Source organism: Leucoraja erinacea, chromosome 9, assembly GCF_028641065.1.
Source record: "Leucoraja erinacea ecotype New England chromosome 9, Leri_hhj_1, whole genome shotgun sequence".
Lineage (NCBI taxonomy): Eukaryota > Metazoa > Chordata > Chondrichthyes > Rajiformes > Rajidae > Leucoraja > Leucoraja erinaceus.
In genome coordinates, this window is record NC_073385.1 from 5,351,396 (window position 1) to 5,366,693 (window position 15,298).

Below are 15,298 nucleotides of genomic sequence, written 5' to 3' on the forward strand. Positions count from 1 at the left end.
TGTATTACGGTCAAAATAATGTTTCTGAAAATGATCATGAAAGGCCATCAAAGGTAAACAAAATTATTTGAAAAGTCGTGCAGGTTCGCAGGTTAATTGGCTTCTGTAAAAAAAAAAAAATTGTCCTTAGCGTCAAGGATAGAACAAGTATACAGATGATCATTGGTCAGTGTGGATTCCGTGCACTGAAGGGCCTGTTTCCATGCTGTTATAACTAATCATATAACCAATCATAACTTCCGCACTGTATCTCTAAACTAAACTAAACTAAGCCAAACTAAACTATATTTAACCCAAGTTAACATCATTACATTATATATTGATCTGCACTGCAAATATTAATATGCATTTCCAATTAAAGTATACCCCTTAACTTAACATTATACTTATTAGATTGTTAAATCAACTAAAACAAGTTTAGTTCGTACAGTTCTGGCTTCACTGATATTTGAGACATTGGAAAGAGTTATGGCTAAGATGAAAGAATTGCCAACAACCATTACAGCTGTAACTGAACCAGAGTCTCTTGAACAAGCGACATTGGTGACATGGTGGTGCAGCGGTAAAATTGCTGCCTTACTGCGCTTGCAGCGCCATAGACCAAGGTTCGACCCTGACTACGGGTGCTGTCTGTACGGAATTTGTACGTTCTCCCCGTGACCTGCGTGGGTTTTCTCCGGGTGCTCTGGCTTCCTCCCACGCTCCAAAGACGTACAGGTTTGCAGGTTAATTGGCTTGGTATAAGTGTAAATTGTCCCTCGTGTGTGTAGGATAGTGTTAATGTGTGGGGATCATTGGTCGGTGCGGACTCCGTGGACCGAAGGGCCTGTTTCTGCGCTGTATCTCTACTGAACTAAACTCAACTCCAAGAATGGAAAGCAAATGGTTTTCTGAAGTGAAATTTATATTTTGTTTGTACCTCCTGTGAAGCCTCTTTTCATGACAAAAAAATATCATCTACTGGCCTGAGAAATAAATCCTCTGACAGAAGGAAGGAATTACTTCAAATGCAGCATAAAAGTGCCTGTAGCTGTAACAGCGGTTGCTTTTGATGTACTAAGTTTATCACATCCACGTATATACAATCCACATTGCACGTGTTAATCAATGAATCAAATCTGTTCAGAACAAAGTTACAAACTAGTTTGCCTCCATACAAAATTGGTGCCCATAAGCACAGCTGTAAACCCAAAAGGAATTTCTTTGAATGTGACTCAAGTTGTAATCTATTAAAGTTGAATTATATTTTACAATTAACACCTGTGCATTGAATTACTGTTTTCAGCAGCAGATTCAATCCCGACTACGGGTTTTGTCTGCATGGAGTTTGTACGTTCTCCCCGTAACTGCGAGGGTTTTCTTCGAGATCTTCGGTTTCTTCCCACACTCCAAAGACGTACAGGTTCGTAGGTTAATTGGCTTGGGTTGCTATACCTGGTATAAGTGTAAATTGTCTCAGGCTTGTGTTAATGTGCGGGGATCGCTGGTCGGTCCAGATTAGGCGGGCTGAAGGGCTGAAGTTGAACAGATATGCAAACTGTTTGTCTTAAACTGGAAAAATATAATTTGCCCCTTTCCAATGGATTTAAAACTGGGACATGGTGTGGACATGGGGTTAATTTGAACCAAATGAACCTTTGGGAATGCTGATAGCATTGGGAACAACATTCATAAGTTCATTTGTGATAGGAGCAGAATTAGCCCATTCCGCCCATCATGTCCACTCTGCCATTCAATCATGGCGGATCTATCTTTCCCTGTCACCACCATTATCCTGCCTTCTCCCCATAACTTCTCATACCAGCACTAATCAACAATCCATCTTTCTCTGCCTTAAAAATATCCATTGATTTGCAATCTGCTTAATTTAACTCACGATTCGAATTGAAGTATGTGGGCTGTTAAAATATCATTTCACCCAATCTGGCGGGAACCCACCTACCACTTTAGATTAAAATCCAGCACATGTGGATGGTTACAGATTCAAAAGAACAATGCATCGAACCACCGAGTACTGATTAAATGTGGTTTACCATCTTACACTTATACTTAGTGTGATTGTGCCTTATGTATAGTAGGTTTGTCACTGAATTATATGTAAAATAGGAATTGTGCTGTGCTCTGCATAAGGGACGATAAAGTACCATTGAGCAAGTGTAATAGCCAAGTCCCATCAGAATATTCTCTAGTAAGTTTAAAGCAGTGTTAAAAAAGACATTAATTGGACAATGCCAAGATGTGACCCTTTTTGTAAACACCAGTAGCTGGAATGTTCGCAAAGTGAATTACATCTAGTATTACAATTGACATTGTGTTGTGCCAACTATGTAATGTAAATCATAAATCAATATTAATAGACACAAAATGCTGGAGTAACTCAGCAGGTCAGGTAGCATTTCTGGAGAAAAAGAATAGGTGCTTGGTCCTGGTCTTTTCTCGCCTCCAGCATTCCAGGGACCCAGGATTGATCCTGGTTATGGGTGCTTGCCTGGGCTGAGTTTTATGTTCTCCGCGAGACCTGCGTGGGTTTTCTCCGGGTGCTCCGGTTTACTCCCACACTCCAAGGATGTACAGGTTTGCAGATTAATTGGCTTGGTATAAGTGTAAATTGCCCCTCGTGTGTATAGGATAGTGTTAATGTGTGGGGATAACTGGTTTTCCACCGGGAGTTCCGGATTCCTCATACACTCCAAAGACGTATGAATTTGACGGTTAATTGGCTTGGTAAAATTGTAAATTGTCACTAGTGTGTGTAGGACAGTGTTAATATGTGGGGACCGCTAATCGGCACGGAATCAGTAGGCCGAAGAGCCTGTTTTTACACTATATCTCTAAACTAAACTAAACTAGACCACTCACTCGTAATTACCCCCACACCATCCTCTGCTTCATACTTGAGTTAAGTTGAGTCTGAAGTTCCCAATGCAAAGTTCCCAATTTTAGTGACCAATTTCCAGATGCAATTTCCCAAGGTTGGTGTCCTTCTTGAATTTTCCTGCCTGCTAGACAGTCATGAAACAAGCAGATCTCAATCTAGTTTTCCTGCATGTATTACGGTCAAAATAATGTTTCTGAAAATGATCATGAAAGGCCATCAAAGGTAAACAAAATTATTTGAAAAGACGTGCAGGTTTGCAGGTTAATTGGCTTCTGTAAAAAAAAAAAATTGTCCTTAGCGTCAAGGATAGAACAAGTATACAGATGATCATTGGTCAGTGTGGATTCCGTGCACTGAAGGGCCTGTTTCCATGCTGTTATAACTAATCATATAACCAATCATAACTTCCGCACTGTATCTCTAAACTAAACTAAACTAAGCCAAACTAAACTATATTTAACCCAAGTTAACATCATTACATTATATATTGATCTGCACTGCAAATATTAATATGCATTTCCAATTAAAGTATACCCCTTAACTTAACATTATACTTATTAGATTGTTAAATCAACTAAAACAAGTTTAGTGCGTACAGTTCTGTCTTCACTGATATTTGAGACATTGGAAAGAGTTATGGCTAAGATGAAAGAATCGCCAACAACCATTACAGCTGTAACTGAACCAGAGTCTCTTGAACAAGCGACATTGGTGACATGGTGGCGCAGCGTTAAAATTGCTGCCTTACTGCGCTTGCAGCGCCATAGACCAAGGTTCGACCCTGACTATGGGTGCTGTCTGTACGGAATTTGTACGTTCTCCCCGTGACCTGCGTGGGTTTTCTCCGGGTGCTCTGGCTTCCTCCCACACTCCAAAGACGTACAGGTTTGCAGATTAGTTGGCTTGGTATAAGTGTAAATTGTCCCTCGTGTGTGTATGATGGTGTTAATGTGTGGGGATCGCTGGTCGGTGTGGACTCCGTGGACCGAAGGGCCTGTTTCCGCGCTGTATCTCTACTGAACTAAACTCAACTCCAAGAATGGAAAGCAAATGTTTTTCTGAAGTGAAATTTATATTTTGTTTGTACCTCCTGTGAAGCCTCTTTTCATGACAAAAAAATATCATCTATAAGGCTGAGAAATAAATCCTCTGACAGAAGGAAGGAATTACTTCAAATGCAGCATAAAACTGCCTGTAGCTGTAACAGCGGTTGCTTTTGATGTACTAAGTTTATCACATCCATGTATATACAATCCACATTGCACGTGTTAATCAATGAATCAAATCTGTTCAGAATAAAGTTACAAACTAGTTTGCCTCCATACAAAATTGGTGCCCATAAGCACAGCTGTAAACCCATAAGGAATTTCTTTGAATGTGACCCAAGTTATAATCTATTAAAGTTGAATTATATTTTACAATTAACGCCTGTGCATTGAATTACTGTTTTCAGCAATTCACAGTGACGCAGCAGATTCAATCCCGACTACGGGTGTTGTCTGGATGGAGTTTGTACGTTCTCCCCGTAACTGCGAGACTTTTCTTCGAGATCTTCGGTTTCTTCCCACACTCCAAAGACGTACAGGTTCGTAGGTTAATTGGCTTGGGTTGCTATACTTGGTATAAGTGTAAATTGTCTCAGGCTTGTGTTAATGTGCGGGGATCGCTGGTCGGTCCAGATCAGGCGGGCTGAAGGGCTGAATTTGAACAGATATGCAAACTGTTTGTCTTAAACTGGAAAAATATAATTTGTCCCTTTCCAATGGATTTAAAACTGGGACATGGTGTGGAGGGATTAATTTGAACCAAATGAACCTTTGGGAATGTTGATAGCATTGGGAACAACATTCATAAGTTCATATGTGATAGGAGCAGAATTAGCCCATTCGGCCCATCATGTCCACTCTGCCATTCAATCATGGCGGATCTATCTTTCCCTGTCACCACCATTATCCTGCCTTCTCCCCATAACCTCTCATGCCAGCACTAATCAACAATCCATCTTTCTCTGCCTTAAAAATATCCATTGATTTGCAATCTGCTTAATTTAACTCACGATTCAAATTGAAGTATGTGGGCTGTTAAAATATCATTCCACCCAATCTGGCAGGTCTCCCACCTACCACTTTAGATTAAAATCCAGCACATGTGGATGGTTACAGATTCAAAAGAACAATGCATCGAACCACCGAGTACTGATTAAATGTGGTTTACCATCTTACACTTATACTTAGTGTGATTGTACCTTATGTATAGTAGGTTTGTCACTGAATTATATGTAAAATAGGAATTGTGCTGTGCTCTGCATAAGGGACGATAAATTACCATTGAGCAAGTGTAATAGCCAAGTCCCATCAGAATATTCTCTAGTAAGTTTAAAGCAGTGTTAAAAAAAACATTAATTGGACAATGCCAAGATGTGACCCTTTTTGTAAACACCAGTAGCTGAAATGTTCGCAAAGTGAATTACATCTAGTATTACAATTGACATTGTGTTGTGCCAACTATGTAATGTAAATCATAAACCAATATTAATAGAGGAGAGGCCAGTTTTAGTTTTAGTCTGGGATTCCGGACTTAGTTGTGATGTTTAGCTGTTAACCTGTTTTTTTTTTTCACCTCAAGACTACTAGTTAAGTGCTCCTTGCAGTAACCTGAGAAATTGCTGACCCTCGTAATGAATTGAGGTCAATTAGAGGTTCAAATATTGCCTGTTCAGGTTAGACAGCCCCAGGCAAAATGGCAATACCAAGCCAAGAAAGCCAGGTGTTAGACTTATGTGTAAATGTCTTCATCAGCAGGTTTTAAAAACTGAGGGCCCCATGGTCAATAGGATCTGGGAAGAACATTGCAAATTGCAAATATTTATGGGTTTTGGAGTAAGCAGCAGCATTTAATGTTCTTGTTAGTTAGGGCAGCTGAGGAGCATGGGAGCCACAATTTTCATGGAATCCTTTAGGTCAGTGCTTCTTAAAGTATTTCAATGTCATACACCCTTGAGTCTTTGTGACAAAATTTAATTCTCCCTCGACTAAATTTTCTTATGTTTTGGGGTCATTTTCTTCTTACTCTCCCTTGTGTATAACTTTAGATATAATGTGTTTTGACACATGAGCAAAAAACATAAATTAACTACTTTATTAAGTGTTTATTTTATTCAACTTTTTGAACATCCTAAAAATATGTAAAGAAAACTAGGAGTGAAAAAAAAAGTGTGATTACCACTGGAGTTGGGAAATCATTCTACTAGAATGATAAAAAAAAACATTCCAACGTCTAAACACTGAACTTCAGCCCCATCCTACCCTTTCAGGCTTTGATTACTGCAGTTTTTTTTCTTAGAAAACCAGCTCAAAAAACTATGGAGTATGTGGTTTAATATATTGGTATCCAACTAAAATAACTTTCTAGAACTCTCCCCGACGAAAGCTCACAATACCACCAAATATCAACTTGCCATATTTGGTATACTTCTCTCCAGAAGCCGGCTCTTCCAAATTCAATAGACACTAGACAATAGACAATAGACAATGGGTACAGGAGTAGGACATTGAAGAATACAGTTGAACAGAGGGATCTGGGAATAACTTTGCATAGTTCCTTGAAGGTGGAATCTCATATAGATAGGGTGGTAAAGAAAGCTTTTGGTATGCTAGCCTTTATAAATCAGAGCATTGAGTACAGAAGCTGGGATGTAATGTTAAAATTGTACAAGGCATTGGTGAGACCAAATCTGGAGTATGGTGTACAATTTTGGTCGCCCAATTATAGGAAGGATGTCAACAAAATAGAGAGAGTACAGAGGAGATTTACTAGAATGTTGCCTGGGTTTCAACAACTCAGTTACAGAGATAGGTTGAATAAGTTAGGTCTTTATTCTCTGGAGCGCAGAAGGTTAAGGGGGGATTTGATAGAGGTCTTTAAAATGATGAGAGGGATAGACAGAGTTGATGTGGACAAGCTTTTCCCTTTGAGAATAGGGAAGATTCAAACAAGAGAACACGACTTCAGAATTAAGGGACAGAAGTTTAGGGGTAACATGAGGGGGAACTTCTTTACTCAGAGAGTGGTAGCGGTGTGGAATGAGCTTCCAGTGGAAATGGTGGAGGCAGGTTCGTTGGTATCATTTAAAAATAAATTGGATAGGCATATGGATGAGAAGGGAATGGAGGGTTATGGTATGAGTGCAGGCAGGTGGGACTAAGGGAAAAAAGTTGTTCGGCACGGACTTGTAGGGCCGAGATGGCCTGTTTCCGTGCTGTAATTGTTATATGGTTATATGTTATATGGCCCTTCAAGCCAGCACCACCATTCACTGTGATCATGGCTGATCATCCACAATCAGTACCCTGTTCCTGCATTCTCCCCATATCCCTTGACTCCACTATTTTTAAGAGCTCTATCTAATGCCCCTGTCCCACTTAGGAAACCTGAACGGAATCCTCTGGTGACTTTGTGCCCCACCCAAGGTTTCTGTGCGGTTCCCGGAGGTTCCCGGAGGTTTTTGTCCGTCTCCCTACCTGCTTCCACTACCTGCAACCCCCGGCAACCACCTGTAACGTCCGGGAACCGCACGGAAACCTTGGGTGGAGCGCAAAGTCCCCAGAATTTTCCGTTCAGGTTTCCTAAGTGGGACAGGGGCATATCTCTCTCTTGAAAGCCTCCAGAGAATTGGCCTCCACTGCCTTCTGAGGCAGAGAATTCCACAGATTCACAACTCACTGTGTGATGTATTTTAAAAGTTGTGCATGTGTCTGCAGCATGTCTGCAGCAGTGGTGGTGTAACTGGCGTCACCAAATCAAATTCACAACATACTGAAGTCGCTAGAATAGGAAATGCAGAATATCACCACAAGAAAATGGCACTATCTAACTTTAGATTGACTAAAAACAGGGCTCAAATCTCCTAATATAGTTGGAATTCATGTTGCTTGATGCAAATAATTGCTGGTAGATTGAAGTACAGTAGAATTCTAGTTCGAGCAAAAAAGTAGCTAAATTGGCAACACTAAGTAAAATGACAACTCAACAGTTGCCTAGGGCGATCCTCCAGTGTTGCCATATATTAATTTATGATCCCACTAGCTCGACTGATAAAAGGTTATATTACAGTAAATTTGTGAAATAACTTCTACTTTGAAATTAGAAAATTAAAAATAAAATTGAAATTGAATTTAAAAAAAAGCACAAACACAGAAAGTCCACGACACAACATAACATAAATGGCACCTAGGTGAGGATGGCACCATAGTCCAGCCAGCCTCCCCTCCGTGTTCATCCGTGGTGCATGAGTTTACTAAAGGGCCTGTCCCACCTTCATGACCTGATTCACGACCTGGACATTTTTCATCAGGCTAGAAAAATGCCCCGACCTTCTTGATGCCACAAGTACCTACGACCAGCATCACGACCTACCTACGACCTACCTACGACTTTCTATGACCTCCTACGACCACCTACGATCTCGTGACGACCAAGCTGAGGGTGCGAGTCAAGGGCAAACTTGGCAGAGGTCGTGAATTAGGTTGTGAAAGTGGAACAGGCCCTTAACCACTTTAATGGCAAGTCGACAAAAATGCTGGTGAAACTCAGCGGGTGAGGCAGCATCTATGGAGTGAAGGAATAGGTGACGTTTCGGGTCGAGACCCTTCTTCAGACTCTGAAGAAGGATCTCAACCCGAAACATCACCTATCCCTTCACTCCATAGATGCTGCCACACCCGCTGAGTTTCACCAGCATTTTTGTCTACCTTCGATTTTTCCAGCATCTGCAGTTCTTTCTTAAACACTTTAATGCCAATGTCATTTTTAAGTATAGAAAAAATATATAAATATCTGAATAAATTAAGTAATTCAACCTCTAGTTTCATTCAGCCCATAATATTTTAATTTGCCCTTGAATGAACCATTCACCAGTTTAAGAAGCACTTCTTTAGATCATCTATTCTTCTATATACCTTACTTCAAGGACCAAAGACTAATTTTCCTCTTTCCCACATTGTTCATATCTTCAATATTTTGCCCTCGATAGTATAATTACTCTATCTGCCTGCTAACATTAATGGGCAGTAAAAGGCAGGACAATGGTGCTTAATATCTTAACATTAACAGCACAATTACTAAGTTATTGGAGCAGAATTAGGTCATTTGGTTCATCAAGTCTACTCCGCCATTCAATCATGGCTGATCTATCTTTCCCACTCAACACCTTTCTCCTGCCATTTCCCCATAACCCCTAACATCCTCAAGAACCTATCAATCTCCACGTTCAAAATATTCATTGACGGCCTCCACAGCCTTCTGTGGCAATGAATTCCACAGATTCACCACCTGTAAAGAAATTCCTCTTCATCTCCTTTCTAAAGATAATCCTTTATTCTAAGGCTCCGGCCTCTGGTCCGAGACTCTCCCACTAGTGGAAACATCCTCTCCACATTCACTCTGTCCACGCCTTACGGATTATCGATTTGCATTACCCTCAGTGAACCAAAAGAAATCACCTTTTCTTAAACTTACAGCAAATACTGAACAAAGTAGACAAAGTTCCGTAATTTTACAGATAACAAGATTTGCAAACTAAATGAGAGTGGTTCTTCCCTGTGTACATTGGTGGGGAAGGGTAGAGCAGACTAATTCCTACCAATGGTGGATGTGTCAGGGGAACATTTTATGATATAGTGACTAACGGTTAAACAGTCCATGGACACTGCAAAATTGCTTTGCTGGTGAGAGCTTTAGTCATTACCACTTGTTTGATTTTAGCTGATGATATCTAATTAATGGCACTTGGAAACTTTATGACATTGAAATTATGCTGCAGCATACAGATCATGAATACTTTAAATTTCCATCTGAAATTACTCTTTCCATTATTTTAATAGGGAGCAGCATTAACCCATTGACTTAAGATAATGCCTCTGTTACAATTACGAAGAAAGTAACTTTAGCTAAATGGGTTAATCATTTGCAAATTATGCTTCTATCATGCAAATTAAAGATTCAAGGTAATTAGGACCAATAAAGTTTATCGTCCAGAAATTAGTCTCTTAATAATCATTTCTCTAGATACCACAATGTAATTTTAAGTACCACAGTGGCACAGCGGTAGAGCTATTGTCTAGCAGCACCAGAGACCCGGGTTCGATCCCGACCACATATATATACCGAGTTTATACGTTCTCTCCATGACCTGCGTGGGTTTTCTCCGAGAGGGATTCATAAAGTCACAGAGTGATACAGTGTGGAAACTGGCACTTCGGCCAAACTTGCCCACACTGGCCAACATGTCCCAGCTACACTAGTCCCACCTGCCTGCGCTTGGACCGTGTTCCTCCAAACCTATCCTGCCAAGTACTTGTCTAACTGTTACTTAAATGTTGGGATAGTCCCAGCCTCAACTACCTCCTCTGTCAGCTTGCAGAGATAACTGAGATCTTTGGGTTCCTCCAATATTCCAGAGACCTACAGGTGTGTAGGTTAATTGGCTCGGATTGAATGTAAAATTGTCCCTAGTGTGTGTCGGGGAGTGTTAATGTACGGGGATCGCTGGTCAGTGCAGAATTGGTGGGTCGAAGGGCCTGTTTCCACGCTGTATATCTGAACTAAAATAAACTTAACTAAACCACTCACTCTTAATTTCCCTGCAACATCCTCTGCTTTATACTTGAATTAAGTTAAGTTTTATTTTAAAGGTGAATTTATTGTCACGTTTACCAAGGTACATTGAAAAGCTTCCAGTCTGTGAAAGACAATACATGATTACAATTGAGCCACCCACAGTGTACAGATACATGAATTGTGTGAATAACATTAAGTGCAAGACAAAGCCAGTAAAGTCTGATCAAAGATAGTCCTTGGGTCTCCAATGAGTTGGATAGTAGTTCAGGACTACTCTCTAGTTGTTGGTAGGATGGTTCAGTCACCTGATAACAGCTGGGAAGAAACAGGACATCTAAACCTTTTGCCTGATGGGAGACGGATGAAGAGGCATCGACCATGGTGCAACTCATGCTGGCGGCCTTGCTGAGGCAGCTTGAGGTATAAATGGAGTCAATAGAAGGGAGGTTGGTTTGTGTGATGGTCTGGGCTTCGTCCACAATTCTCTGCAATTTCGTCTGCTGCACATTTATGTATGCAAGCATTGTTCATGTACTGAGATTGGACGGGTCCTGGTTCTTGAGTGGAGGTAAAGAAGATAGAATGATGAAGACACTGTCCTGGAGACTAAATCCTTTCCAACAGAGAACTTGGAGATGACCCGGGGAGCCGCACTCCTGCAACCGCGGTGCCGACATCTGGAGTGACGACCGATGACTGCAAAGCACCCGGGTAGGCCTGACTCACCCCACAGACCTCCCAGGGAACTGCAGAGAAGCGGGGCGGCGAGGCCTGTCTGTGCCGAAGGAGCCTCAACAACGGCGACGATGGGAGCCTTGGCGGTGGCAGCAGGAGCCTCGGCGGCAGCTTGAGCCTCAGCGGCAACAGGATCCTCGACGGTGATGGGGCCTCAGCTGCAACAAAGCATTGGTGGCAGCAGCGGGAACCTCAGTGATGGTGGAGCATGAGGGGAGAAGAGGGAGGGGAAGACAATGGGGACCTGGTATGGGGGGGACTGCCATCTGGCATGGTGGGGGAACAAAGGGGGACCCGGTGTGGTTGGAACCCGGAGCATTGTAGTTTTAGAATCCTCTGCCCAGGGGTAAGTCTGTGTTTGTTTGTTCGTTCGTTCGTTCCGGTAAAGGCGCTGGTCAAAGTTTATCGTATCGCATCGTATTGTATCGTAAATTGCAGTGAGGAAGGTTGTAAAGAGGCTTTAGCTTTGTTTAGTTTATTGTCACAGGCACCACGGTACATTGAAAAGCTTCCTGCAATGACTCCAGTTTGCACTGGGATAGTCGTGGACTATATGTAAGCATCGTAGCCGCTTGCAAGAAGCACAGTGGTAACAAAGTTCTGTGATGGGGCACGTTTAAGAGCAGTTTTCCACTACCCTTCTGTAAAATTACTTGGAGGTGTGGGTTTGAATCCCACTTCTGACACCATGTAAAAATGACTTGATCCTACACAGAGTCTTTTACTAACTGTTTATTACAATCACTAACACACACTATGCAATAGCTGTCCGTGGTCATCACTGGAGCTAGAGAGCGGGCTGGAGGTGGGGACCTTACAATTATACTAGAGACAATGGGGAGTGGTTAGTAGTGGTGAGGTCACTATGTTAAAGGAACATGCACTGATCTACACCTTCATTATTGATGGAGTTGATGATTAGAATGGTAGACCAAAGCCATGAACAGCACTCCCTTCACTTTAATTGGACCTGTGACACTGATGTCCAATCCAATGGGATACATCTTCCTACATGAAGGGCAGTCTCAAAGTTTCCTTGTTAAAAAAACAGCCTCACCTAAACGTGGGAATCCCCAGCCCATGGCTGCTCAAATGAGTGACTGTGCATTTGAGAAGCCACTGAGCTACTCTATGGCAGGGCTTTGTGCACGAACAGGTGGAGGAGGTCACAACATTCAAACAGCCGTGTTATGATGCACCGAGTGTGCCATCTGTGGCAGGATCTACAAGTTCCACACAGGACTTTGCAGGCAATTCAGAATCAATAGAATAGGTGAAAGTAAGTCATCTTTGTCACTGAGGAACTGCCGAAGAAGAACATTTAAGGTACCCAAAATTGCTGGAGAAACTCAGCGGGTGCAGCAGCATCTATGGAGCGAAGGAAATAGGTAACGTTTCGGGCCGAAACCCTTCTTCAGACTGATGGGGGGGCAGAAGGGAAGAAAAGGGGAGGAGGAGGAGCCCCGAGGGCGGGCGGATAGGAGGGTGGGAGGAGACAGCTAGAGGGTTAAGGAAGGGGAGGAGACAGCAAGGGCTAGCAAAATTGGGAGAATTCAATGTTAATGCCATCCGGACACAAGGTCCCCAGGCGGAATATGAGGTGCTGTTCCTCCAATTTCCGCTGTTGCTCACTCTGGCAATGGAGGAGACCCAGGACAGAGAGGTCGGATTGGGAATGGGAGGAGGAGTTGAAGTGCTGAGCCACCGGGAGTTCAGGTTGGTTATTGCGGACTGAGCGGAGGTGTTCGGCGAAACGATCGCCCAACCTACGCTTAGTCTCCCCGATGTAAATCAGCTGACACCTAGAGCAGAGGATGCAGTAGATGAGGTTGGAGGAGATGTAGGTGAACCTTTGTCGCACCTAGAACGATTGCTTGGGTCCTTGAATGGAGTTGAGGGGGGAGGTAAAGGGACAGGTGTTGCATTTCTTGCGGTTGCAACAACGAAGAAGAACATTTAATCACTTTTCACTTTCACAAAAGCTTTCACATGCAAAAAAAAATTGCAGCAGGTAACTACACTTCGTCTTGATGCAATACCCGGTGCCTAGTTGTGCAAATTAATGTAGCCCAGGCAATTCCTATATGAAAAAGGATCTGTCTGTCTGTCTGTCTGTCTGTCTGTCTGTCATCTCGACCGAAAACGTCACCCATTCCTTCTCTCCAGAGATGCTGCCTGTCCCGTTGAGTTACTTCACCATTTTGTGTCTATCTTCGGTTTAAACCAGCAAACGTTCCAATATGAAGACACAAAAAGCTGGAGTAACTCAGTGGGACAGGCAGCATCTCCGGAGAGAAGGAATGGGTGACGTTTCAGGTCGAGACCCTTCTTCAGACACCCCTGGCTCACTTACTGGCCTTGGCTCACGTATTTCACAAACAAACAACGGGAGGTGGAGATAACTGTCCAAACCAAGGGCAGGATAGAGTGGATGTGGAGAGGATGTTTCCACTAGTGGGAGAGTCTAGGACTAGAGACAATAGAATTAAAGGACATTCTTTTAGGAGATGAGGAGGGATTTCTTTAGTCAGAGGGTGGTGAATCTGTGGAATTCTTTGCCACAGAAGGCTGTGGAGGCTAAGTCAGTGGACATATTTAAGGCAGAGATAAATAGATATTTGATTAGTACTGGTGTCAGAGGTTTTGGGGAGAAGGCAGGAGAATGGGGTTAAGAGGGAGAGGTAGAACAGCCATGATTGAATGATGGAGTAGACCTGATGGGTGAAATGGTCTAATTCTACTCCTATCACTTATGATCTTATGGTATGTTTGCATGCGCTATCTCTTGTTGACATTTTATAATCTACAATGTTTTTTTCCGAGACCAGCAGAGGTAAACTTGTGAATGAACACATACATTTGTCTCTAAATATTGCATTTCTGGATATTGTTCATAATATCCGACAACTTAACATTTGAGATATGAGATATTTCAGCATGATTCACCAATAGATACCATTCTTTGTGCATTGAAAGTGAAAAATGTTGCTCATCTTTGTGAATTGCATTTGTGCATCAGAACATGCATCATGATTTGTAGGGCAAGTTTTAATAACATGAAAATGTGAGGAAGTGCAAGTCAAATCATTTCCAATAATTCTTGAAAAATTCAGTTTTCACTGATCCAAACATAATTTGGTTTTCTTGTAAAACTCTCTCTTTTCAGATTTTATATAGAAATCCTGTTATGATGCAAACAATAACAAAAATACTGTGTCCAATGAATGAATCTGTGGAGGTTGGATGCAATGTAATTAAGGCTAGTTTAGAGATATAACACGGAAACAGGCCCTTCGGTCCTCTGAGCCTGTGCTGACCAGCGATCCCTGCACATCAAGTCTATTCTACGCAGACTAGGGACAATTTACAATTATACCAAGCCAATTAACGTACAAACCTGGACGTCTTTGGAGTCCGGCACGAAACTGAAGATCTCAGAGAGAACCCATGGGGTCACGGGGAGAACGTACAAACTCCGTACAGACGGCCGGACAACTGAACAATTAATTTCACTATTCCCTCCAATGATACACCTTAAACACTTAATCCTTGAATTCAACTTAAACATTCACCCCTTTATTGTGCGTTCATCTTGTCAATTTAACCTTGACTGTGGACTAATTTATCCATCTGGATTCACCAGTAGGGGTGAATTGTTGGAGATGTGGATAGAAGTTTCAAAAAAGTGTGCTTGGTGGTTGGCATGGTTGGGCAGTTGATCGATGGTGGGTTGAAGAGACATTTTTCCCATGTTAATGACTATGAAGTCAAGTTGTGAACCTCCCTATCTTTTAAAACCTTTCATTATTAGTTTCCTGCCGGGACTACAGCTTCGCCGGCGGTGCAACGCTGGGACACCAACACGGAGTGGGCGATGCCTTGCCGGTTCGCCATGCGGTAAGCTCCGGGGCACTGTGACCGCCGACTGCAACATCGTTGAGCTGCGGCTACAGAGCGTCCAGCCGCGGGCGGGCGGCACTGGATTTAAAACACCGCGGAGCCTGGGATCCGAGATCGCCAGAGTCGAAGGTCCGGCCGGCGCGGCCCAAGAACTTTGGACAATGCAGT